Below are 27237 nucleotides of genomic sequence, written 5' to 3' on the forward strand. Positions count from 1 at the left end.
TTTTATTTTTGTTGAATAGTATAATACTCACTAAAATTAACATCTTTGTAAAAACAAAAATAGTAATTTGCAAAGTATGTTTATAAAATATCAGCTATTATATATATTTATTTAAGTCTCATGGCTTTCTTTGGTGTTGGTTTTATTATCATTTGTATATATTTGTGTAAATATATCTGTAAGGGTCCTTGGTGTAGGTAAAAATGCTGAGTTTAAAAGACATGCACACTTTAAGTTTTGATCAATTTGGCAAATCATCTTCAAGATATTTGCACAAATTTACTTTTGTACAGAGTATATATCTTTAAATTTAAGCAGGTCTGTGTTTCTTCCAAAAGTAGGTAATAGCTCCAATTTTCCTGCCAATATTTTTTTTTCCTGCCAATATTAAGTTGATATCAGTATTCATTTTAGTTTTTGTCTTTTGGGTCAAGAAAAAAATTTCCATTGCAGTTGAAATTTTTATTTAAATATTCATATTACCTAAATTTTATTTGATTATTTATGAAGTTGTATATTTTAAAATGTTTATTGAACATTTGCATTTTTAATATGTAAATTGCTCATTCACAGCTATTACCAAATCTTTTTTTTTAAAGATTTATTTATTTATTTATGATAGACATAGAGAAAGAGAGAGAGAGAGGCAGAGACACAGAGGAGGGAGTAGCAGGCTCGATGCCAGGAGTCCGACGTGGGACTGGATCTGGGACTCCAGGATTGCGCCCTGGGCCAAAGGCTAAACCGCTGAGCCACCCAGGGATCCCTCCCCTTTTTTAAATATTTATTTATTTATGATAGACAGAGAGAGAGAGAGAGAGAGAGAGAGAAAGGCAGACACACAGAAGGAGGGAGAAGCAGGCTCCATGCCGGGAGCCCGACATCTTTTTTTTTTTTTTTTTTTTACTACCAAATCTTCTATTAATTTTTTTCATTGATATATAGGGACTCCCTACACACTATGAATATTAATTCTTTGTTCGTCACATAAATTTTCACTATTTCCCCCACGTTGTTGCTAAACAATTTATGTGATGCCTTTGACAGTACCCAAATTCTTAATATTTGTGAAATATTGATGAAATAATTGTGAAAGCCTTTTTCCTCAGTGGCTTCTGGTGAAAGTCTGTTTCATGCTCAGACTTTTGAGATTGTAGTTAATTTTAATTTTATCTTTTCCTTTTCTGAAAAAATGTCAGTATTACTTTATAGCTAGAAAAATCCATAATTTAAACATTCACAAGCCCAGATTCAATGGACTTAAATCACAGATCTCTTACACCAATAAATCACCCATCCATTGGACTAATGACTTCATGAGCCCTTTTTGTTGAAGATTTCCAGGCACAAAATGCTGGTTATACACCTATCCTTCCTCCACATGGCTCCTACAAGAAAGGGCAGGGGTTACCTAACCTCAGGTAAGCATTGTTATCTCCAAGGAGATATAATAAACTGTGGAACAAAAATATCTATGCTTTTCTTCTCTTGCTGACAGGGGACTGTGTACTAGGGAGCACAGACAATTTATGAACACATTATTCAAATCTTCCTCTATCAGAGACTTGATGTTGAATTTAAGGTTCCATAGGCTGTAGGTATGGTCCAATCCAGAGCACTAGGGAAGACCAGTCAAGGCACCCCTATGGGCACAATTCTTGGGAAACCAAGTGGAGGATTTGGAATCATTACTAGCATTTTTTCCATCAAGATGTACTTGAATCCATTGCCCTTACTAAAGCTATATTGCTTTTCCCCAGCCCTTACCTGGCCTTGGTGAGACTTCCTGAACTTCCCATTATGGGACAGATAGCTCTTCAGCTAGACGAGCTTAGTGCCTTTCACAATTTAGAAGATGTCATTGTTCAGCCTGTCCAAAAATGGTATCACTAAGGAAAAAATTCAGAGCAATGTAAGCCTTTCTACCAAATGAGACCCCATTCTCAAGAGTGCCTGCAACATCAGCTAGGCATCTGGAAAGACAGTGGAAGTTGGGATAAATGTAAGTAATTTGCTTCCAAGGGATTTCCATCAATTGTACTTGAGTTAGAGGGAACTTTGCCCAAGCTATTTGTCTCAGCCTGAGGCCTGAAAATTTTATCATCTTGTTTACCTACTGAGTGAGGTTGTCATGGAACTGGAATAAAATATACAACCCAGAAGCCCCTCAAAGTATAAGCTGAATCATGATTTTGGACTGGCAAAGGGTGCCAGAAATATAGGGCTGGGGAAAAGATATTGTGGTAAAGAGCATATTGAGAGAAAGAAAGATCTAATAGTGTTCTTTCTTTATCACTCACTTGAAATTAGTGCTCGCTACCTTACTTTTTTTCATTGTTAACCTTATTTTATAATAATTTTGGATTTGTGAAGGTAATTTATACAGTTCCTGTATTCCCTTTCTTCCTTTACATTAGCATCTTATGTAACTGTGGTACGTTCATCAAAACTAATAAATTGATATCAGTATAACACTATAAGCTGAACTACAGACTTATTTAGATTTTATCGGTTTTTACACTAATATATATTTTTCTGCTATGCAAACCAATCTAAGGCACCATGTTACATTTAATCATTATGTCTCCTAAGTTTCCTCCAACCTGTGATTTTTAGCCCTCATTCTTTCTTGTTTTTCATGGCCTCGCCACTTTTGAAGAGTATTTGTCAGATACATTTGCAGAAGCTATCTCAATTTAGGTTGTTCTGATACTTTGTAATATTTGACTGTTTGCCTTTCTCATCATATCAGAGAATATCTGATGTCAACACAATTTGTCACTAGTGATATTAATGTTGATTGCTGGGTTCAAGTGGTTTTTGCCAGATTTTCCCCTTTCCATACTCTACTTCAATGGTTTTCAACCAGGAGTGGTTCCGTGCCCCAAGAAATACTCAGTAACATATGGAGACCATATTTGGTTGTTACAGATGGAGGAGAAGACTGTACTACTGGCATCTAGTGGGTAAAAGTGAGAGATGCTTCTGAATATCTTGTACAGAGTAGCCCCTGCAACAGAGAAGAGTGAAGGCTGAGAGACCCTGTTCTACCCATTAGCACCAACAAACTACTTTTGGCCCATACTCAACAGGAAGTGAAATGAATTTTACCTTGTGGGAGTAGTATCAAAGAATTTATAAATGTATGTGAAAGCCAGCACAATAATTAAATATTTTGCAGGAGATCCTTTGAGGCTATGCTAACTCTTGTTTCTCCTTAATGTAGCACCCACTAATTTTAGCATTCATCAATTGCCTGGAAAAATTATTACTGTGCTGTTCTAATGGTAATTTTCTATTTTCCTCACTGCTTTTTGCATTTATTATGTGTCTTGCTTTTTTAATTAGCTTTTCATGTAACTATAATTCGAGTATAAAGAAGTAGATTTATTTCCTGTGCCACTAGTAGAATTGACCCCCAACTTTATTTTCCTGCCTTATTCACTTACACCCTCATTTATTTACCCATTCTTTTATTTATTCAAAAATTGTTGAGTTTTTACTGCATCCTATGCATTGCTGTTCTAGGTCTTGGACACATAGTACAAAATGAAATAAGCATAATCCTTGTTATGTGGAGCCTACCTTCAAATTAAGGAAGACATTGAGTTAGATGTCTACCTTCAAATTAAGCCTACCTTCAAATTAAGGAAGACATTGAACAAGTGGAGAGATCAGGAAAATGCTTTTATAGAGGCTAATAATAATAATAATAATAATAATAATAATAATATAAGTCTCTGTATTATCAGCCTCCAGAGATGTAGATAGGCAGCATGGGTTGAAGAATGGGTCTGGAAGTGAGGAAAGGCAAATAAAAAAAAATAAAAAAAGATTAAGTAACCCCTGCCCTTTTTTTTTTTAATTTGCCTCCACATTTCAGAGAGCAGTTGTGCATCATTCATGTAGAAAAGCATATACACATCTCAAGCCATGGGTTTCACTGGTTGTGTGTTTTGTTTTACATTTAATTGCTTATGAAAAATGTCTCTATGTGTGGCACAAAAGTACTCTTTAAAGATATATAACCACATTCATTTCTCAAACAAGAAACACAGAAGATTGGGGATTTAAGCATCATCAATATTAAGGTTAACTATTTCACTCTTCTGTAAATACTGCAGGTAGTTTTGTTTCAGGCAAAAGCCCTGAAACTGCTTTCCTGAAAAACCAACTACTGTGACCCAGTTCTCTGCTTTCTTGCCTCCCTCTCCAGGCAGTGGGCTATTTCTTATGTTATCATCAATGTGTCTTCTAGAGTATGTTGGAAAAATAATTACATCTATATCTTTCTTTTTAATTTCCCCTTCCTCCCTCTTCTTCCCCCTTACCTTCTCCCTCTTCACCCTCTCTCCTATTCTTACTTATACTATTCAGAAGCATGAAGTAAAAGTTGACACTCATGAAATGACGCAATTATCCAATCACTAGATTCTTGAGGTTCAGAGCCAGCAACATTGGCACATAAGAGTATGTGTTCCCAGGTTTATGTTGTCTAGACCTGGAGGCCCCTGCTAGATAGATTTTATTAGGCATTCTCCAAATAAACTATTTTTAATCAATGATTTAGCAAAATTGTATCAATATAGCAGACTGAATAAAAGCATACCTGTCCTTCTGTATAGTTTTTGCTATTTTTTCTTAAAGTATTTCCTAGATATGATATATGGAGTAAAATACATTTCAATCACATCTTGATTAATTTTGTATGTGCTCTGGAGGGATTAATCGGTTCCTAGATGAAGGCAGAATGCTTCCTCTTCCCAGAAAGTTCCCTCATGCCTACTCACTGCCATACTACCTCCATGGTATGGGTTATTACTTCCCAGCTTTTATCACTCTATGCTTGTTGATATAAAAGTTTATAGTTCATACATACTTTATATAAAAATAATCAATGTGTATCACCTCTTGGGTCTGGCTTATTTTTCTTTATACAGTAGTCCCCACTTATCCATGGTTTTGCTTTCCATGACTTTAGTTACCTGAGGTCAACCATGGTCTAGAAGCAGAGGATCTTCTCTAATGTGTTGTCAGAAGGTCAATAGTGGCTTCACCCTACATTACAATGTCTGTGTAATTCACCTCACTTCATCTCATTACACAGGCATTTACATAATCTTACATAATCACAAGAAGAAGGGTGACTATAAGACAATAAAATATTATGACACACACAGAGAGAGACCACATTCATGTAACTTTTATTACAGTTTCTAATCTATAAATTAAACTTTAAAATAGGTATGCATATAGGAAAAGATATGGTATATACAGGATTTGGTACTATCAGCAGTTGCAGGCATCCATAGGAAGTCTTTGTCTTAGGAAAATTACTCCATGGATAAGGGGGCTACATATAATGTCTCTGAGAGTCTACCCTGTTGTTAAGTAATAATAATCATTTTGTTTTGCTTTTTAAATCATCATTTGATATTCCATTGTATAAATGTATGACATTTTATTGGTCTATTATTATTATTGGTCTATTATTAGACATTTGGTTTATTTTTTTAAGAATTTATTTATTTATTTATTTATTTATTTATTTATTTATATTTTTTATAGGCTTAATTCTAATTATTTCTTTTTTTAATAATAAATTTATTTTTTATTGGTGTTCAATTTGCCAACATACAGAATAACACCCAGTGCTCATCCCATCAAGTGCCCCTCTCAGTGCCCGCCAACCAGTCACCCCCACCCCCCGCCCTCCTCCCCTTCCACCACCCCTAGTTCATTTCCCAGAGTTAGGAGTCTTCCACGTTCTGTCTCCCTTTCTGATATTTCCTACCCATGAAAGACACAGAGAGAGAAAGGCAGAGACGTAGGCAGAGGGAGAAGCAGGCTCCAGGCAGGAAGCCTGGGGTCGATGTGGGACTCGACCCTGAGACCGCGGATCATGCCCTGAGCCAGGGACAGGTGCTCAACCGCTGAGCCACCAAGGCATCCCTAGATATTTGGTTTATTTTCACTTTGGACTATTATGGATAAAACTGCTATGAATGGGTTTATATGTGACTTTTGGTGAACATATGTTTTCACTTCTGTTGGGTATTGTTAGGTCTTGAATTATATTTTCCAAAATTCACATTGTTGAAGTCCTAACCCCTAGTATTTCAGAATGTGATCTTATTTGGAAATAAGGTTGCTGCATTTATAATTTGTTTAGATAGGCCATAACTGGACACAGTATAGCTAGTGTCCTTATAAAAAAAGAGGGGTTGGCCATAGGTACGCAAACAGGGATAATGACATGAAAAGACTGGAGAACTGCTACAAGCCTAGGATCTACCAAAAACAAACAAACAAACAAACAAACAAACAAACTAGGACAGAGGCCTGAAGAGATCCTTCCATTCTCCTCTCTTCAGAGGGAGGCTGGACCTGGTGATAGCTTGATCTGAGACTTCTACCCTCTGGGACTCTGAAACAATGCATTTCTGTTTCTGCTAATTTATCACACTTTGTTTTGGAAGCCCTAGAAAACTAATATAGGTATTCAAGTAGAAGTGGAATTGTAGGAACATAGGGTGAGAATTGGTTAATCTTTATTCAGAACTGCCAGTTTCCCAATGTTATTACACATTTTACAGCCTGAAAAGCAATGTATGAGAGGTTCATTTGACCCATTCCCCAAATTTGGATTATCTGTATTTTTAATTTTGGCCATTCCAGTGAGTGTGTAGTGATAAACCACAATGTGGGCTTTTGTTTGTTTGTTTTGCTCTTTTTCTTTTCTTTTCTCTAATAATTCATTCATGTGAACATCTAATCATATGTTTACTAGCCTTACAGATATTTCCTTATGTGAAGTGTTTAATTTCTTTGTTAATTTTTGTATTCAGTTGTATGTTTTCATTGATTGTTGTATATTTTTATGTATTCTTTACTTCAAGATTTTTTATTTATTTGAGAGAGTTTGCTCAAGTTGGGGGGAGGGGCAGAGGGAGAGGGAAAAGCATACTGCCCTGCTGAGCAGGGAGCTGGATAACCTGAGCCAAAAGGAGATGCTTCACTGACTGTGCCATCCAGGTGTCCTAGCAGTTTTCTTTTAGTACTTAAAAAATGTGTCATTTCTGTGGTGCCCATTTAGCCAGATTGGGTGACCTTGGGCATGGTGGAAATACAGAAGGGCTTAGAGGGAGAGTGGGAGTGAATTTGGGGGTGCTAGATCTCAATTTCAATCAGAATATCCACTTAAATTTAACTAAATGGTGGATGTAGAAATCAAAATTATTTTTAAAACACTGGCAGAACATTGGTGCCATATTAGGAACCACTTGAAGCATGTGTCTGGGCACATCTACATGTTCTTACTCTTGCCCACTCATGGTGCCTCCGCTCCCAAATTAGGGTGCACTGCTACACACTCTGCCCCATCTGTCCTTCCAGGTAGGATTTGGGATCATGGAGTACTGAGTATATGCATCTAAAGTAGGGACAGACGAAAACATCCATCTGGGGTGGGGTGTTAGCAATGCAAGTGCATGTGTGCATGGGGGCCAACATATGTCTGTGCATGCATGCATATGGGTATGGGTACATATGTGCACATACAAACGTGCATACATGTATGTGCATATGTGCTGTGTGTTCATATACACATATACTCTCTAGATCTGGGCATATTGTAGAGTACACTCCCCTATAGCTCCAGAACTCTAGAACAATTAGCTATGTGCCCACCATGCATCCTCAAAATTGACCTTTTCTTATGTATTTTATCTCTTATTTTTAAAAACATTTTGTTTACTTTCCGTTGTTTTATCTTTCAACCTTTTTTATGGGGGGGGGGGAACTTCATTTAAAAAAATCTTAGGAATTTCTTCCTTCCTTCCCTCCCTTCCTTCCTCTTTCTCCCTACTTTCTTTCTGTCTGCCTTTCTCTCTGTCTGTCTGTCTGTCTCTTTCTTTCTCTCTAGTTTACTCTCCTCCCTTCCTTTCCATCAGTCTTTTTTTTCCTTCCTTCCTTCCTTCCTTCCTTCCTTCCTTCCTTCCTTCCTTCCTTCCTTCCCTCTTTTTGTCTGTCTTACTTATTTAATAGCCTGTTGCTATTTTATGGGAGGAATATAATTCCAAACTTCACCAAAGATACTAGACTTCTTGTTTTATATGTTAATTTATTTTCCATTTCCTTAGTTACATTTCCTCCACTGTCAGTGTTTGTTACTTTTCTTTTGGCCAGTCACTTATTCCACAAATATTCATTGAACATTTTTTTTGTGTGTGTAATCATGATTTTATGCCCATTGGTGTACATTAATGATCTTTCCTTAAATGCCTGGTTTCCTTGGTTGTCATGTTTCATTTCATATTTAAGAATGAAGAAAGGTAAGCCTGATTGGCATGTGCATGTAGATAGGGATTGTCCACTGAAGGCCTTTACTTTGAGATGGGCAGGTTGGGGTCTAGCCAGCTTTATTCAGTGAAGGAGGGAGCAGGGACATATCATTGCATGCTTTTCTCAAGCCTCCTAACAGCCTTAGGAGCCTTAGCCTTAGCCTGTTAGCCTCCTAACAGCGGTCTAGTTCTCCTCCAGATTTTTTAAAAAGATTTTGTTTATTTATTCATGAGAAAGAGAGAAAGAGAGAGGGAGAAAGAAAGAAAGAAAGAAAGAAAGAAAGAAAGAAAGAAAGAAAGAAGCAGAGACACAGGCAGAAGGAGAAGCAGGCTCCAAGCAGGGAGCCAGATGTGGGACTTGATCCTGGGACTCCAGTATCACACACTGAGCTGAAGGCAGATGATTAACCTCTGAGCCACCCTGGCATCCCTCCCCCAGATTATTCAAAATCTTTATGACTTCTCACCTTTCTGCCTGGAGAGAACAAATCTGGCTACTGAGACTCCTGTGGGTCTTTATTGTTTGTGAGTAATGGTGTGGTGATGAAAGCCTCTGCTCCACACACAGAACTTAATTCTCTGTTTTCCCCCCATTAGCCCTATAGGCACCAAATGCAAGATCCTTCAGGGTTGGGTAGGGCAGATTGGCACCATTCAGCAGTTCCAAGTCTCCGCCGGACAGTGAACGAATATTCTTCTATCTTCACTCTGTCTTGATCTTAAATTCTTTTTGGTCAGTGTCTTCTTGTATCTTCTTGTTTTGGTATCATTTAAATGAAATCTTGAGGGGGAGAATATATAAATGCATGTGCTAAGTCCACTATTTGAAACTAAAAGTCTGATTGGGACATTCTGAATGAAGTTAAGTGGAGAAGAAACAATATTTTCATAATGTAGGGCTTTCACAGTCAAAAGTATAGTATGGCTTTCTGTTGGCTCAGATTTTTTTAACCTTTGGTTCAAAATTTTTTGATTATCTTGATATATGTATGAGATGTTTTTCACATGTCTTTGTCTTCACTAATGTGAATGGAGAATATTTTTTTCTAGAGAATTTTATCATTGGTTCATCCTGCTACATAGGAAGTTTCATTATTAGTTTTTTTTAATAATAAATTGATTTTTTATTGGTGTTCAATTTGCCAACATACAGAGTAACACCCAGTGCTCATCCTGTCAAGTGCCCACCTCAGTGCCTGTCACCCGGTCACCCCCACCCCGACCCCCCTCCCCTTCTTCCACCCCTAGTTTGTTTCCCAGAGTTAGGAGTCTTCCATGTTCTGTCTCCCTTTCCGATATTTCCCACTCATTTTTTCTCCATTCCCCTTTATTCCCTTTCACTATTTTTTATATTCCCCAAATGAATGAGACCATATAAGATTTTGCATACAATTAACACATGGTTCAGTGTAGCACTCCTGGTAATTTATTCTAGAGAAATGAAAATTTAAAAAAGTGCATTTATGCACCCATTACACATATAAAAGCACCTCTGCAGAGATTATAAATATTTCTCAAATGTCTTCGATGTTCATTTTTAAAAGATTTGAGAGAGCAAATGACATATCACATCAAGGGCTAGTTTCCAAGATCTATAAAGAACTTATTAAACTGAACAGCAAGGAAACAAACAATCTAATCATGAAATGGGCAAAAGACATGAAGAGAAATCTCACAGAGGAAGACATAGACATGGCCAACATGCACATGAGGAAATGCTCCGCATCACTTGCCATCAGGGAAATACAAATCAAAACCACAATGAGATACCACCTCACACCAGTAAGATTGGGGAGAATTAGCAAAGTAGGAAACCACAAATGTTGGAGAGGATGCGGAGAAAAGGGAACCCTCCTGCACTGTTGGTGGGAATGTGAACTGGTACAGCCACTCTGGAAAACTGTGTGGAGGTTCCTCAAAGAGTTAAAATTAGATCTGCCCTACGACCCAACAATTGCACTGCTGGGGATTTACCCCAAAGATAAAGATGCAGTGAAATGCCTGGACACCTGCACCCGATGTTTCTAGCAGCAATGTCCACAATAACCAAACTGTGGAAGGAGCCTCGGTGTCCATCGAAAGATGAATGGATAAAGAAGATGTGGTCTATGTATACAATGGAATATTCCTCAGCCATTAGAAACGGCAAATACCCACCATTTGCTTTGATGTGGATGGAACTGGAGGGTATTATGCAGAGTGAAATAAGTCAATTGGAGAAGGACAATCTTTATTAGTTTTTGTTAATTTTGATTTAACCTCTTTAATTGACTCATTCATCAATTTTTCAACTGAATACTCTGTATGTTTACAATAAACTACCTTACTTTCTGCAAAAAAAGACAGTTTTTATTTTTCCTTTCTAATATTAAATTTTGGTTAGTTGGCTGGAAACATTAGCAAGACCTTTCAGTACAATAATAATTAGTAGCAATGAATGAATGAGTAGAAGAACAAATTCTTATCTTAAAGCTGTCTCATGGGGATGCCCTGGTATTTTGTCACTAATTATCATGTTTCCTTAGATTTCTTGGAGAAAATGTTTATCAGTTTGTTCCTGGCTTACCTGTATTTTCAGATCTATTGTTCTTCCTGTCCTGAAATGCAGGTTGAATTTTGGTAGTTATTTTCATCTTCTGTCACATGCCTGTGTTTTTTCTCTCTCTTTTTTTTAATCTTAATACAGCTTTATTTAAGACATTGCATTTCCACTTACAATACAATGCCTATAAAATGTAATGTTTATTTCCCTTTCCTGTGCACATATTCTATATTAAAATATCAAGAATATCAGTTTATTTACTATAGCAGCTTGACTTTAAGACTGCCATGGAATTTGCTACAAATTTGGGTCCTTCAAATGTTGTGTGTGGAAGAATGCAAAACCTCTTTCAAGGTTGGCTTATGCAACCTCTTCAATGGTGAGCTCAGAGGAGGCACCACCAGATGGAGGAGATCCACCACCAGGGAAGGCTTGAGGCATTCCTCCTGACATGCCTTCTGTATGCTGGTAGAGCTTGGTAATGATGGAGCTGCAGACTTTCTCCAGCTCTTTCTGCTTATGTTCAAATTCTTCCTTCTCTGAGTCTGATTCTTATCAAGATAGTTTATTATTTCATTATACTTGTCAAGAATGTTTTGTTTGGGAGCACTTGGGTGGCTCAGTGGTTGAATGTCTGCCTTTGGCTCCGGTGGTGATCCCAGAGTCCTAAGATCAAGTCCCACATTGGAAAGCTCACAGAGAGACTGCTTACTTATCCCTCTGCTTATATCTCTGCCTGTCTGTTTCTCATGAATACATAAATAAAATAATTTTTAAGGAATATTTTGTTTGTCTTCATCATTGATTTTGCTCCGAAGTTTTTCATTTTCAACATTTGTTTTCATGTGGAATGCATAAGATTAAAGGGAATTCTTGGAAGACACCTTGTTATGCTGCTTCTTATTTTCAGCTTTGTATTTCTCAGTTTCCTCCAACATGCATTCAATGTCTTCCTTACTTAAATGGCCCTTCTCATTAGTGATGGTAATCTTGTTCTCCTTTTCTGTACTCCTATTGGCAGCAGAGACGTTGGAATACAATTAATATCAATATAAAAAACTGACTTCAATCTGAGGAATGCCTTGCCAAGTAGGTTGTTATCCTTGGTCATAGCATGTTCACTTTCATAAATCTGAATGAGCACACCAAGCTGATTGTAAAAGTAGGTAGTGAATGTTTGCATCAGTTTGGTAGGAATGGTAGTATTGTACTTGAAGACAGCCATAACTCCTCCAGCAGTTTCAAAGCCAAGAGAAAAAGGAGTGACATCCAAAAGCAGCAAATCTTAAACATTTTCAGATTTGTCTCCATAAAGGATGGTGCCTGGATAACTGCATCATTAGCAATAGTCTCATCAGGGTTGATGCTCTTATTCAGTTCCTTTCCACTGAAGAAGTCTTATAGAAGTTTATGAAAATATGAGTAGGACCACCCACCAGCACAATATTGTGGATCTGACAGTTGTATAGCTTTGCATCCTAAAGGGCTTTCTCTATAGGGTGCAGGGTACCATGGGAGAGGTCAGCATTTAATTCTTCAATTTGGGCGTGAATAATGAAGGAATTGATTCCTTCATACAGAGAATCAATATCAATACTTGCCTGGGTTCTGGAAGAAAGTGTATGCTTAGCATGTTTGCAAGCAGTATGGAGGTAATGGATTGCTTTCTTGCTCTCTCCAATGTACTTTTTTTAAGTTGCATTTGAACTTGCAATAAAATGGTTGACCATTAAGTCATCAGAGTCTTCACCTAAGTTGGTGTCTCCAGGTGTAGATTTCACCTCAAAGAACACATCTTTAATATTGAAGATTGACCCGTCAAGAGTGCCACCTCCTAAGTCAAAGGTCAGCAGGTTCCTTTCAGCTCCAACCTTTCGGTCTAAGTCATAATCAATAGCACCAGCAGTTGGCTCATTAATGATTCTAAGTATATTAAGACAGCAATAATTCCAGCATCTTTGGTACCTTAATGCTGAGAATCATTAAAGTAAGCATGTACTGTGACAACTGCATTGGTAACAGTCTTTCTCAGATAAGCTTCTGCAATTTCCTTCATCTTTGTCAAAACCAAAGAGGGCACTTCCTCTGGATAGAGACTTGTTTCTTCCTTGTATTCTACTTGAACCTTGGGCCTGCCATAATCACTCACCACCGTGAAGCATCAGTGCTTCATATCAGACTGGACAACAGAATTGTCAATATACATTCAATCAGGCATTCAGAATCAAAAACTGTGTTGGTGGGGTTCATCGCAACTTATTCTTCGCATCATAACCTATCAATTGTTCAGTGTCACTTAAAGGAGACATAACTTGAGGTGGTTCAGTTTTCCTAATTATTGGCATATTTTCACTTTCCTGTGCTGGAAAACACCCACATGAGTAGGTGGTGCCAAGATCAATGCCAACTGTGGGTCCTTTAGACATAGTTGCTTCTATGTGGTCTGGCTCAGCTTGTGATGAAAACAGCAATCTGGAGAGCTAGCGCTGTGGTCAGTGACCATTTTCTCTTTTTAATTTGCTGAACTGTTTTACTAGTTTTAGCAATCTTTACAATATCTTTAAAGTTTCATTAGTCTCTTCAAGTTTTCTATTTCTCTTTGAGCTGTTTTTAATCATTCTCTCCCCCACCCCATGCCACCCCTGCAGGGAGAACATCCATTTTCTGTAGGTTTTCAAATATATATATAAAGTCATATCTGATATTGTATATCTCTGTCATTTATTGCCTCTATTTATGTTCTTTGCCTCCTTTCTCAAGACCAATTTTTAAATTTAGTCTTTCTTCTCAATTTTTATTGGACCACAATTTCTAATTTCATTTTCTTGATCTTCACAGAACCGGATTTTGGCTTTATTGATAAAATAGTATTATTTTTCTAATATTTATTTTTTACTTTATTAAATTATGCTTGTTTACTTTTAAATTTTTCATTAATTCCTATTGTGTTTTGGTTATTTTACTTTTGGTCTTCTTGTTTTCCCCTGGGTATTCCTTTAAGAAAGCTTACAGGTTCTGACTTTCCCAGCAGGACCTAAGAGAGGAACCCCAGGATTTCTCACCAGTTCTCATCAGATGTAGGGCAGAAGGCAAAAGTGAAGAAGCAGCACCATTTGGAAGCTGTCATCATAGAGTCAGGCTCATTAGTATACAACATGTGTGGATATTTCTATCTCTAGGATAAATGCCCAGTAGGTCAGGTGTTTATGTTTAGTTTTTTTAAGATGCTAACCATAATCTCTTCCAGAGTTGCTATAAAATTTCACACTCCAACCGGAAGTTTTGAGAAATAGTTTCTTCACAGCCTCACCACTATTGGTTATCGCCCCTATGTTTTATTTTAACTGCTCTAATAGATGTTTATTGAAATGTCATTGTGATCTTTTTTCTCATTTAGGACCCTGAATATATCCTGCCAGCCCTTTCTGGTCTGCCAGGTCTCTGTGGAGAGGTCTGATGTTAATCTAATATTTCTCCCCATATAAGTTAGGAATCTCCTGCCTCTCGATGCTTTAGGATTTTCTCTTTATCTTTGGAAATAGCAAGTTTCACTATTAAATGTCAACATGTTGAATGGTTTTTATTGATTTTAGGGAGGGATCTCTCTATCTCCTGGATCTGAATGTCTGTTTCCCTTCCCAGATTAGGAAAGTTTTCAGCTATGATTTGTTCAAATATGCTTTCTGGACCTCTGTCCCTCTCAGCATTCTCTGGAACCCCGATTAAATGTAGATTTTTCCTTCTGAGGCTGTCATTTATTTCCCTTAACCTTTCATCATGGTCTTTTAATTGTTTTTCTCTTTTTTCCTAAGCTTACTTTCTTTTTTTTTCTTCCTATGCTCCTTCCTTTTTTTTTAAAATGATAAATTTATTTTGTATTAGTGTTCAATTTGCCAGCATACAGAATAACACCCAGTGCTCATCCCGTAAAGTGCCCCCTTAAGTGCCCATCACCCATTCTCCCCCACCCCCCGCCCTCCTCCCCTTCCACCACCCCTAATTCGTTTCCCAGAGTTAGGAGTCTTCATGCTCTGTCTCCCTTTCTGATATTTCCCACACATTTCTTCTCCCTTCCCTTCTATTCCCTTTCACTATTATTTATATTCCCCAAATGAATGAGAACATATAATGTTTGTCCTTCTCCGACTGACTCATTTCACTCAGCATAATACCCTCCAGTTCCATCGCGTTGAAGCAAATGATGGGTATTTGTCGTTTCTAATGGCTGAGAAATATTCCATTGTATACATAAAGCACATCTTCTTTACCCATTCATCTTTCGATGGACACCGAGGCTCCTTCCACAGTTTGGCTATTGTGGACATTGCTGCTAGAAACATCGGGGTGCAGATGTCCCGGCGTTTCATTGCATCTGTATCTTTGGGGTGAATCCCCAAGAGTGCAATTGCTGGGTCGTAGGGCAGGTATATTTTTAACTCTTTGAGGAACCTCCACACAGTTTTCCAGAGTGGCTGCACCAGTTCACATTCCCACCAACAGTGTAGGAGGGTTCCCTTTTCTCCGCATCCTCTCCAACATTTGTGGTTTCCTGCCTTGTTAATTTTCCCCATTCTCACTGGTGTGAGGTGGTATCTCATTGTGGTTTTGATTTGTATTTCCCTGATGGCAAGTGATGCAGAGCATTTTCTCATGTGCATGTTGACCATGTCTATGTCTTCCTCTGTGAGATTTCTGTTCATGTCTTTTGCCCATTTCATGATTGGATTGTTTGTTTCTTCAGTGTTGAGTTTAAGAAGTTCTTTATAGGGGATCCCTGGGTGGCGCAGCGGTTTGGCGCCTGCCTTTGGCCCAGGGTGCAATCCTGGAGACCCGGGATCGAATCCCACGTCGGGCTCCCAGTGCATGGAGCCTGCTTCTCCTTCTGCCTGTGTCTCTGCCTCTCTCTCTCTCTCTCTCTCACTGCGTGCCTATCATAAATAAATTAAAAAAAATTAAAAAAAAGAAGTTCTTTATAGATCTTGGAAACTAGCCCTTTATCTGATACGTCATTTGCAAATATCTTCTCCCATTCTGTAGGTTGTCTTTAGGTTTTGTTGACTGTATCCTTTGCTGTGCAAAAGCTTCTTATCTTGATGAAGTCCCAATAGTTCATTTTTGCTTTTGTTTCTTTTGCCTTCGTGGATATATCTTGCAAGAAGTTACTGTGGCCGAGTTCAAAAAGGGTGTTGCCTGTGTTCTCCTCTAGGATTTTGATGGAATCTTGTCTCACATTTAGCTCTTTCATCCATTTTGAGTTTACCTTTGTGTATGGTGCAAGAGAGTGGTTTAGTTTCATTCTTCTGCATGTGGATGTCCAATTTTCCCAGCACTGAAGAGGTAAGGGATCTATACCCTAAAAATTATAGAACACTTCTGAAAGAAATTGAGGAAGACACAAAGAGATGGAAAAATATTCCATGGTCATGAATTGGAAGGATTAATATTGTGAAAATGTCAATGCTACCCAGGGCAATTTACACATTTAATGCAATCCCTATCAAAATACCATAGACTTTCTTCAGAGAGATGGAACAAATTTTTTTAAGATTTATGTGGAATCAGAAAAGACCCTGAATAGCCAGGGGAATTTTAAAAAAGAAAACCATACCTGGGGGCATCACAATGCCAGATTTCAGGTTGTACTACAAAGCTGTGGTCATCAAGACAGTGTGGTACTGGCACAAACACAGACACATAGAACAAATGAACAGAATAGAGAATCCAGAAGTGGACCCTCAACTTTATGGTCAACTAATATTCGATAAAGGAGGAAAGACTATCCACTGGAAGAAAGACAGTCTCTGTAATAAATGGTCTGACTTATTTTATTGAAACCATACTCTGCTGGTAGCAAAACCATACAAACTACAATAAGAAAAAGATACACCAATATTTTCTTGAACTCTTTTGTAAAATTCCTCAACAAAATATTAGAAAACAAATCCTACATGTGTGAGAAATATAATACATGTGACCAACTGGGTTTTAAAAGGTTCAAAAAGGGTGTTGCCTGTGTTCTCCTCTAGGATTTTGATGGAATCTTGTCTCATATTTAGATCTTTCAACCATTTTGAGTTTCTTTGTGTATGGTGAAAGAGAGTGGTCTAGTTTCATTCTTCTGCATGTGGATGTCCAATTTTCCAGCACCATTTATTGAAGAGACTGTCTTTCTTCCAATGGGTATCTTTCCTCCTTTAGCGAATATTAGTTGACCATAAAGTTCAGGGTCCACTTCTGGGTTCTCTATTCTGTTCCATTGATCTATGTGTCTGTTTTTGTGCCAGTACCACACTGTCTTGATGACCACAGCTTTGTAGTACAACCTGAAATCCGGCATTGTGATGCCCCCAGATATGGTTTTCTTTTTTAATATTACCATGGCTATTCGGGGTGTTTCTGATTCCACACAAATCTTAAAATAATTTGTTCTAACTCTCTGAAGAAAGTCCATGGTATTTTGATTGGGATTGCCTTAAACGTGTAAATTGCCCTGGGTAACATTGACATTTTCACAATATTAATTCTTCCAATCCATGAGCATGAAATATTTTTCCATCTCTTTGTGTCTTCCTGAATTTCTTTCAGAATTGTTCTATAGTTTTGAGGGTATAGATCCATTACCTCTTTGGTTAGGTTTATTCCTAGGTATCTTATGCTTTTGGGTGCAATTGTAAATGGGATTGACTCCTTAATTTCTCTTTCTTCAGTCTCATTGTTAGTGTATAGAAATGCCATTGATTTCTGGGACATTAATTTTTATCCTCCCACGCTACCAAATTGCTGTATGAGTTCTAGCAATCTTGGGGTGGAGGCTTTGGGTTTTCTATGCAGAGTATCATGTCATTGGCGAAGAGGGAGAGTTTGACTTCTTTTTTGCCAATTTGAATGCCTTTAATATCTTTTCGTTGTCTGATTGCTGAGGCTAGGACTTCCAGTACTATGTTGAATAGCAGTGATGAGAGTGGACATCCCTGTCTTGTTCCTGATCTTAGGCGAAAGGCTCCCAGTGCTTCCCCATTGAGAATGATATTTGCTGTGGGCTTTTCATAGATGGCTTTTAGATGTTGAGGAATGTTCCCTCTATCCCTATACTCTGGAAAGTTTTGATCCGGAATGGATGCTGTATTTTGTCAAATGCTTTCTCTACATCTAATGAGAGGATCATATGGTTCTTGGTTTTTCTCTTGCTGATATGATGAATCACATTGATTGTTTTACGAGTGTTGAACCAGCCTTGTGTCCCGGGGATAAATCCTACTTTTTCATGGTGAATAATCTTCTTAATGTATTGTTGATTCCTATTGGTTAGTATCTTGTTGAGAATTTTTGCATCCATGTTCATCAGGGATATTGGTCTATAATTCTCCTTTTTGGTGGGGTCTTTGTCTGGTTTTGGAATTAAGGTAATGCTGGCCTCATAGAACAAATTTGGAAGTACTCCATCTCTTTCTATCTTTCCAAACAGCTTTATTAGGATAGGTATGATTTCTTCTTTAAACGTTTGATAGAATTCCCCAGGGAAGCCATCTGGCCCTGGACTTTTGTGTCTTGGGAGGTTTTTGATGACTGCTTCCATTTCCTCCCTGGTTATTGGCCTGTTCAGGTTTTCTATTTTTTCCTGATACAGTTTTGGTAGTTTGTGGTTTTCCAGAAATGCGTCCATTTCTTTCTAGATTGCCTAATTTATTGGGGTATAGCTGTTCATAATATGTTTTTAAAATTGTTTGTATTTCCTTGGTGTTGGTAGTGATCTCTCGTTTATCATTCATAATTTTACTAATTTGAGTCTCTCTCTCTTCTTTTTAATAAGGCTGGCTAATGGTTATTCTCTCTTATTAATTTTTTCAAAAACCAACTCCTGGTTTTGTTGATCTGTTCCACAGTTCTTCTGGTGTCTATTTCATTGAGTTTGGCTCGAATGTTTATGAACTCTCTTCTTCTGCTGGGTGTAGGATCTTTTTGCTGTATTTTCTCTAGCTCCTTTAGGTGTAAGGTTAGCTTTTGTATTTGAGTTGTTTCCAGTCTTTGGATGGATTCTTGTATTGTGATGTATTTCCCTCTCACGACTGCTTTTGCTGTATCCCAAAGATTTTGAATGGTTGTATCTTCATTCTCATTAGTTTCCCTGAATCTTTTTAATTCTTTCCTGATTAACTTGATGACCCTTTCATCTTTTAGCAGGATGGTCCTTAACCTCCACGTGTTTGAATCCTTCCAAACTTCTTCTTGTGATTTAGTTCTAATTTCAAGGCATTATGGCCTGAGAATATGCAGGGGACAATCCCAATCTTTTGGTATCGGTTCAGACCCCTTTTGTGACCCAGTATGTGGTCTATCCTGGAGAAAGTTCCATGTGCACTTGAGAAGAATGTGTATTCAGTTGAGTTTGGATGTAAAGTTCTGTAGATATCTGTGAAATCCATCTGGTCCAGTGTATCATTTAAAGCTCTCGTTTCTTTGGAGATGTTGTGCTTAGAAGACCTATCGAGTAAAGAAAGAGCTAGATTGAAGTCACCAAGTATAAGTGTATTATTATCTAAGTATGTCTTAACTTTGGTTATTAATTGATTAATATATTTGGCAGCTCCCACATTCGGGGCATATATATTGATGATTGTTAAGTCCTCTTTTTGGTTAGATCCTTTAAGTGTGATATAGTGTCCCTCTTCATCTGTCACTACAGTCTTCGGGATAAATATTAGTTCGTCTGATATAAGGATTGCTACCCCTGCTTTCTTTCAGGGCCATTTGAATGGTAAATGGTTCTCCAACCTTTTATTTTCAGGTTGTAGGGGTCCTTCTGTCTAAAATGAGTCTCTTGTGGACAGCAAATAGATGGGTCCTGCTTTTTTATCCAGTCTGAAACCCTGCACCTTTTTTGGGGTCATTAAGCCCGTTCACGTTCAGAGTTACTATTGAAAGATATGAATTTAGTGTCATAATGATATCTATTCAGTCCTTCTTTTTGTGGATTGTTGCACTGAACTTCTTCTTAAAGGGGAATTTTAAGAGTCCCCCTTAAAATTTCTTGCAGAGCTGGTTTGGAGGTCACATATTCTTTCAGTTCCTTCTTGTCTTGGAAGCTCTTTATCTCTCCTTCCATTCTGAATGAGAGTCTTGCTGGATAAAGTATTCTTGGTTGCATGTTCTTCTCATTTAGGACCCTGAATATATCCTGCCAGTCCTTTCTGGCCTGCCAGGTCTCTGTGGAGAGGTCTGCTGTTACCCTAATATTCCTCCCCATAAAAGTCAGGGATTTCTTGTCTCTTGCTGCTTTAAGGATCTTCTCTTTATCTTTGGAACTTGCAAGCTTCACTATTAAATGTCGAGGTGTTGAGCAGTTTTTATTGATTTTTTGGGTGGGGATCTCTCTTTGTCCTACATCTGAATGCTTGTTTCCCTTTCCAGATTAGGAAAGTTTTCAGCTATGATTTGTTCAAATACATATTCTGGACCTCTGTTCCTTTTGGCACCCTCGGGAACACCAATTAAACCTAGATTTTTCTTCCTCAGGCTGTCACTTATTTCCCTTAATCTATCCTCATGGTCTTTTAATTGTTTGTCTCTTTTTTCCTCAGTTTCCCTCTTTGCCGTCAACTTGTCTTCTATGTCACTCGTTCTTCCACCTCGTTAACCCTCGTTGTTAGGACTTATAGTTTGGATTGCATCCCATTCAATTGATTTTTAATTTCTTCCTTATTTTATCTAAATTCTGCAGTCGTGAATTCTCTTGAGTCCTTTATGCTTTTTCTAGAGCCACCAGTAGTTTTACAAGAGTGCTTCTGAATTGGCTTTCTGACATTGAATTGTAATCCAAATTTTGTAACTGTGGGAGAGAGGACTGTTTCTGATTCTTTCATTTGAGGTGAGGTTTTCCTTCTAGTCATTTTGCTCAGTGCAGAGTGGCCAAAAACAAGTTGTATTGGGAAAAGGAGAAAAAGAGAAGAGAGAAAGAAGGAAAGAAAAGAGAAAAAGAAAAAAAGAAAAAAAGGAAGAAAAAACGAAAAAAGAGAAAAAAAAGAAAGAAAGAAAGAAAGAAAGAAAGAAAGAAGAAAAGAAAGAAAGAAAGAAAGAAAGAAAGAAAGAAAGAAAGAAAGAAAGAAAGAAAGAAAGAAAGAAAGAAAGAGTGGGGGAAAGCAAACAAATCAAAAATCAAAAAGCCAAAAAAAAAAAAAAAAAAAAAAAAAAAAGGAAAGAGAAAACCCACGGGGGAGTATCCTCTGATTCTGTATACTGTAAGTCCCTTGACTTCCCCTGGAACTTTCCAATGCTGCATGGTCAATAATTTGTTTTTCCCTTGTCCCTCTATTTGGTCTTCTGGGGGTGGGGCCTGTTGTGCTATTTTCAGGTGTTAGCACTTGGGGGAGCTGCTCTGCCCCTGCCCGGTGCAGGGCTCAGTGGGGGTTGTTCACCCCGTGAGGCCCCAGGAGGAACAACCGCAGTGGCGGGGCCAGCTCTGGAGCCCTGGAGTCAGCCCTCGCAGTAACCACGGAGCTCTCCGTCTGCAGGGCCTGGAGGCTCCGGGGCGGGGCCGCTGATCTGCTCAGCTCGGGGCAGGAGCGTCCTTGCTGTCCTGGGCCCTCCCGGCCTCTGCCTGTCCCGGGGGAGGCCGGATCCTGGGCTGTGTCCCGGCGCCCTGTGCTCCGGGGCCTGCGCTGTTAGATTCGCTCCCGCCCCGCAGCCCCCTCCGCAGAGCCGCCGTCCGAGCCCCCCCGAGCTGCTCCCGCCCCGCAGCCCCCTCCGCGGAGCCTCTTCCTCCGCCTGAGCCCCCCGAGCTGCTCCCGCCCCGCAGCCCCTCTGCGGAGCCGCCCCGCAGCCCCCCCGAGCCCCTGCCGCCCCCAGCGCCCCCCCAAGCTGCTCCGGGTCCCCGTGCGCGCTGCAGCCCTTAGGGAGCTCGGCGCACTCTCCCGGGGCACAGGTGTCTGTTAGTGTCCCCGGGAGCCCGAGGGCATCCCCGCCCTCTTGGGTCCTGTTCCAACTCCCTGCGAGCCCCTTTCCCCCGGGAAGGTTGGTGCAGCTCCTGCTCCTCCGGGATGGGGCTCTCCTGTCCTGGGGACACTCGCCCCGGCCTCAGCCCGGCTCCTCCTGGGCCCCTCCCCTTGGAGGCCTTTTGTGTCTCTATTTCTTTCTCCCCGTCTTCCTACCTTGATAGAAGCGCGAACTCTTCTCACTGTAGCATTCCAGCTGGTCTCTCTTTAAATCTCAGGCCGAATTCGTAGATTTTCAGAATGATTTGAAGGATTTCTAGGTAATTTGGTGGAGACAGGTGACTTGGGGACCCTACTCTTCTGCCATCTTGCCCCTCCCACCCTTCAGAATGTTTAGAAAGAAACAACCATCAGTTTCATTCCTGATATTGGTGATCTGTGTGTATTCTCTCTTTTTTTAATTGTTATCCTTGCTAGCATTTTGTCTTTTATTGTTCCTTTTAAAGTACCAAACTTTAATCCATTGATTCCCTATTGTTTGCCTGCTGTAATTTTAATTGATGTGATCTTTATCATTTCCTTTCTGCTTGTTTTAGATTTGCTTTGTTCTTTTTTTCTAGTGTCTAAGGAGACCAGCTCTTTGTTGCTAAAATATGTGTGATTTGTCCAACCACCTGTAACTAAAAAGGCTTTACCTGATCTACCCACAACAGATTTGCTGCACAGCCAGTGCAATGCAGTCCCAAAGCGAATTGCAGGACCCCTAGCTGGCTGTGCTGTTACACACAGTAATAGTCCTACCGTGCAGGCACCTCCACTCAGAGGCTTCTTGATCTTTAGCCAATGTTTTCCTCAAAGACCACTTCCTCAAGTGAAACCTCTTTATCAGGGGAAGGAGAGAAATAATTTTGAAGGCACATTTCTCCATTCTGGAGAACTTAATACTTTTCCACCCCTACGTCTCCCTCAATCTCTCTAGGCCCTCTGGTTTTGTAAAATGCAGAAGCCTTTTGTTCAGGATTCCCTTAGCAGTGAAACGATCCCTACATCTGGTCTCCCTGATCCCCCATGGGTGCTGTCCCATAGTGGGAAATGAAACAAGGAGTAGCCAGTGGTTTCTCTGGCTTAGTCTCTTACTTATAGTATTGCAGTAAGCATTTAAAAAAACTTGACTACTATTTTAATTTGGGTTTATTATCTTAACACTTGCAAGCTTTGAGCAAAACACCTCAAAATCCATAAGTCATCTTTAGGAGGTGCTAGCAGAGAACATGAGACATTCCAGATGGGTGCTTTACAGATCATTTGAAGAGTATTGAAGGTCCTGAAGGGCATTTTTCCCCTAGGTCATGGAAGGTGCTAGAGGATCCTATGGACTATTTTGTTAGTCATGCCAATGGATCTTGAGGAGTTCCAGCAAAAGCCACAGGATGTTTTTGGAGTATACTAAGGGACTGTTATGTAAGTTATTTGGTGTTGAGCGGAATTTTGGTACTTCTCTTTATCCCCAGTTCCCTGGCTATTCGCCCAGTGGGCTGATTTAGAGATACCACAGAGGAGTTCAGGGAAAACTAGGGAAGCAAGTGCTTGCAGCGCTCTGATGATGGGACCAGACATACTTGATGGGCTATATAATAAATAGGTCTAGTAATTCTAAGCAGGTCTCTGGCACTAATTAGCTCCCTGAAAGACAGCATATTGTTGAAATTTTAGAAGAAAAATGTAGAACCTTTTAGGATCAGTTTGTCCAGTTACCCTGAGGAGACCTTAGAGACTTAGTTAAATGTTCTTCAGAGATAATTAGTAAAGGAGAGTGGAAAGCTTAGGGGATGCATTGCTAAAAACGCCTCCTTCAGATTGCCCTGACAGTACTCACTGTCAGGAAAACAGAACACCCAGGCAGTTGCTGCAATAGTCTTCTGAGTGGAGAATCCTAGGCTTTACTTGAATAAGCACACCCTCTGCCTTCCCTTGGAGTCCTGGCTAGAAAACAGCTGTCTATCCATCTTGGTGCTCTGCCTGGCTCTCTGCTCCCACCCCTACCCCAGAAAAGTCATGGCAAAATCCTATGAGGTGACCTTACTGAAGTTTATACTTTGGCAGCCCCTAGGATTGATAAAAGACTGTGTTCTCTGTCTCTCTGTGTGGGTCTGAAGATAGGTTGGAAGGACTCATTTTCTTTCGCTCGGACCTCACAGTGTTCAGAAATAAACAAGACTAGTGGTTGATAAGTGGATGTCCTTCTGTCCTCAGGAGACACCAGAGATCATATGCCAAGGTTAGAAGTCCATGGGGGGATGGGAAATTTGCACTTCATGTAACACAAACCCCTGCACCATGGTGAGGGGAAAACAGATCTCTGGTCTGAGGCCACCAAAACCAGAATCCTTTGACCTAGCCTGATTATCAGTAGGTTATTTAGTGCCTATAAACCTCTTCTATGGCCCTGCTCCTGAATTCACTGGTATTGTGGTATTGTCTATGTGTACCTGTCTTAGACTACTCCCAAGCATTAACAGAAATTGCTACTAGTATAAACCTGACTCATGGGCTACAACTAACTACAGCTAATGGCCTGGCCATTTGATCACGCCACTGGCAAGCCTTGGGCTGGCATATAAAAAACAAAAAGTAAAGATTCAGCACTATATGTTTCTCTCTTAGCACTGCTTTATCTGTGATCTTCAAATTTTCATGTTATCTTTTTGTTTTCATTTAGCTCAATGTATTTTTTATTTCTCTTGATATTCTCTCTATGAACCATGAATTATCTAAAAGTGTGGTTTTCAGTTTTTAATTATTTGAAGATTTTTTCAGTTATTATTCTATTATTGATTTCTAGATTTATGGTTAAAAACTATGATTTCAATTTTTTTGATTTATTCAGTTTTGTTTTATTTTTATTTTTTTCATAATGATATTGATAGTTTTTATTGATTTGTATTGACATGTAGTTTGTGTATTCATGTCTTTTTAAAAATTTTTTATTGGAGTTCAATTTGCCAACATATAGCATAATACCCAGTGCTCATCCCATCAAGTTCCCCCCTCAGTGCCTGTCATCCAGTCACCCCAACGTGCCCACCTCCCTTTCCACCACCCCTTGTTCGTTTCCCAGAGTTAGGTGTCTCTCATGTTCTGTCACCCTCACTGACATTTCCCACTCATTTTCTCTCCTTTCCCCTTTATTCCCTTTCAATACTTTTTTATATTCCCCAAATGAATGACACCATATAATGTTTGTCCTTCTCTGATTGACTTACTACACTCAGCATAATACCCTCCAGGCCATCGACATTGAAGAAAATGGTGGGTATTTGTCGTTTCTAATGGCTGAGTAATATTCCACCTCAATGTTTATAGTAGCAATGTCCGCAATAAGCTAAACTGTGGAAGGAGACTTGGTGTCCATTCAAAGATGAATGGATAAAGAAGATGTGGTATTTGTATACAATGGAGTTTTGTTTTATGGCCAAATATATAGTACATATTTATTAAATAGTGTATTATTTAAAAGAGTTTTTTCTGCTTTTGGGGATATAATGTTCAATAAATGTTGATTAGTTCCTTTTGGTTGATGGTGTTACTGAGTTATTTGCTTGTAGATTTTCTCTCAATTGTTGAAAGGGAGATGTTGAAGTCTCAAATTGTAATTGTGAATTTGACTATTTCTTTTTTTACTTCTCAGATTTTTCTCTGCAAAATTTTCATCTTCATTGTTTGTTGTATGCACTTTTAGGTATATATGTCTTCTTAGTGTATTGATTTTCATCAGTAGGTGATGTCACTTTCTGTGCATGGTTTCTGTTTTTGTTTTTTTCTTTGTTTTTGCTCTGAAATCAAATTTATATATTATCTCTCCTACTTTGGTTAATGTTTGTATGGTAAGTTTTCCATTCTTTCAACCTATGGATATCACTAAATTTGAAGTGAATGTCTTGTAGATAACATATAAATAAGACATATTTTGGTTCTTCTTGAAATCTCTGTCTTTTAATTACTATATGTAGGCCATTTATATTTATTGTAATTTTTGGTATTTTAAGGCATATATCATTTTTTCCTTTTGTTTGTTAATATTTTTGTTCTGTTTTCTTTTATTGACACTTTTATTTCTTTTTTTGCTTTTCTAGTTTAGTAAAATATTATTTTAAATACAATTTTTATTTATATATATTGTGGTTTTAAGAGGTTTAAGTGTGTGTCCTTATAGATTTATTTTTTTATAAATTTATATATATTCATATTGTATTATATATACATAACTTGTCAGAGTCCACTAGTATTGACATTTTACCAGCTCAAATGGATTAGAGGAAATTTATATTGCTTTTAAACCTCCCTCATTATAATATAAACATATTAAATATTCCCTGTACATATATTTAGAACCCTATCAGATGATATTAAAATTTTTCTTTGACCATCTAGCACATTTTACAAAAGTTAAGAAGAAAATTGAAAAAGAAAAAAAAAAGAGAAAGTCTATTGTATTCATCCCTATCTTTATCCTTACTATCTTCTTTTTGGTATTCTCAAATTCTTGTTTTAATTACTTCCTTCCTTTATGTTTAGAGAACTTTCTTTAGCCATTCTTTCTTTTAAAGAAGGTTTTTTTATGAAAAATTTTCTTAGTTTCCCTTCATCTCATAATGTCTTGATTTCCCTTTAATTCCTGAAGCAAATTTTTACTGACTATAGGTATCTAGATTGACAATTTCTTTCTTGTTTTGAAGATTTTATTTATTTGAGAGAAAGAGAGTGAATGAGAGAGAGAGCACAAGTTGGGAGAGGAGTAGAGGGAGAGGGAGAAGCAGACTTTCTGCTATGCAGGGAGCTCAATGTGGGAATGAATCCTGGAACTCCAGGATCATGACCTGAGCTGAAGGTAAATCGATGCTTAACTAACTGAGCCACCCAGGAACCCTGATAGTTTTGTTTTAGTACTTTAAAAATGTGCCATTTCTGTGTTTTTTCTAAAGATTTTATTTATTTATGAGAGGCAGAGACATAGGCAGAAGGATAGGCAGGCTCCCTATGGGGAGCCTGATGCAGGACTCTATCCCACGACCCAGGGACCACAACCTGAGCCAAAAGCAGATGCTCAACTACTGGGCCATCCAGATGAAACTTTTTCTGTGGTTTCTAATGATAAATGTACTGTCACTTGAATTGGTTTTCCTTTCCAGGGAATGTTTGTGGGTTTTTTTTTTTTTTCTGCTTTCAAGACTTTTTCTTGTCTTCAGTTTTCAGATGTTTTAATAGAATGTGTCTTAGTGGAGATTTCTTTGAAGTGTATTCAGAATCTTGAATTTGTACGATTATATTTTGTCAAATTTAGAACATCTTTAGCCATTATTTATTCAAATACCTTTCAGTCTTATTCTATTTGTTCTTTCTTTCTGGGACTCTAATGATAAAAAGT

General features: G+C 38.5%; 1 pseudogene; it reads right to left on the reverse strand.

The window, feature by feature from the left end:
* Positions 1-11244: 11244 nt before the first annotated feature.
* Positions 11245-13286, reverse strand: LOC112652454 (heat shock cognate 71 kDa protein-like; annotated as a pseudogene).
* Positions 13287-27237: the final 13951 nt, after the last annotated feature.

Source organism: Canis lupus, chromosome 19 (genome assembly GCF_003254725.2).
Source record: "Canis lupus dingo isolate Sandy chromosome 19, ASM325472v2, whole genome shotgun sequence".
Taxonomy (NCBI): Eukaryota; Metazoa; Chordata; class Mammalia; order Carnivora; family Canidae; genus Canis; species Canis lupus.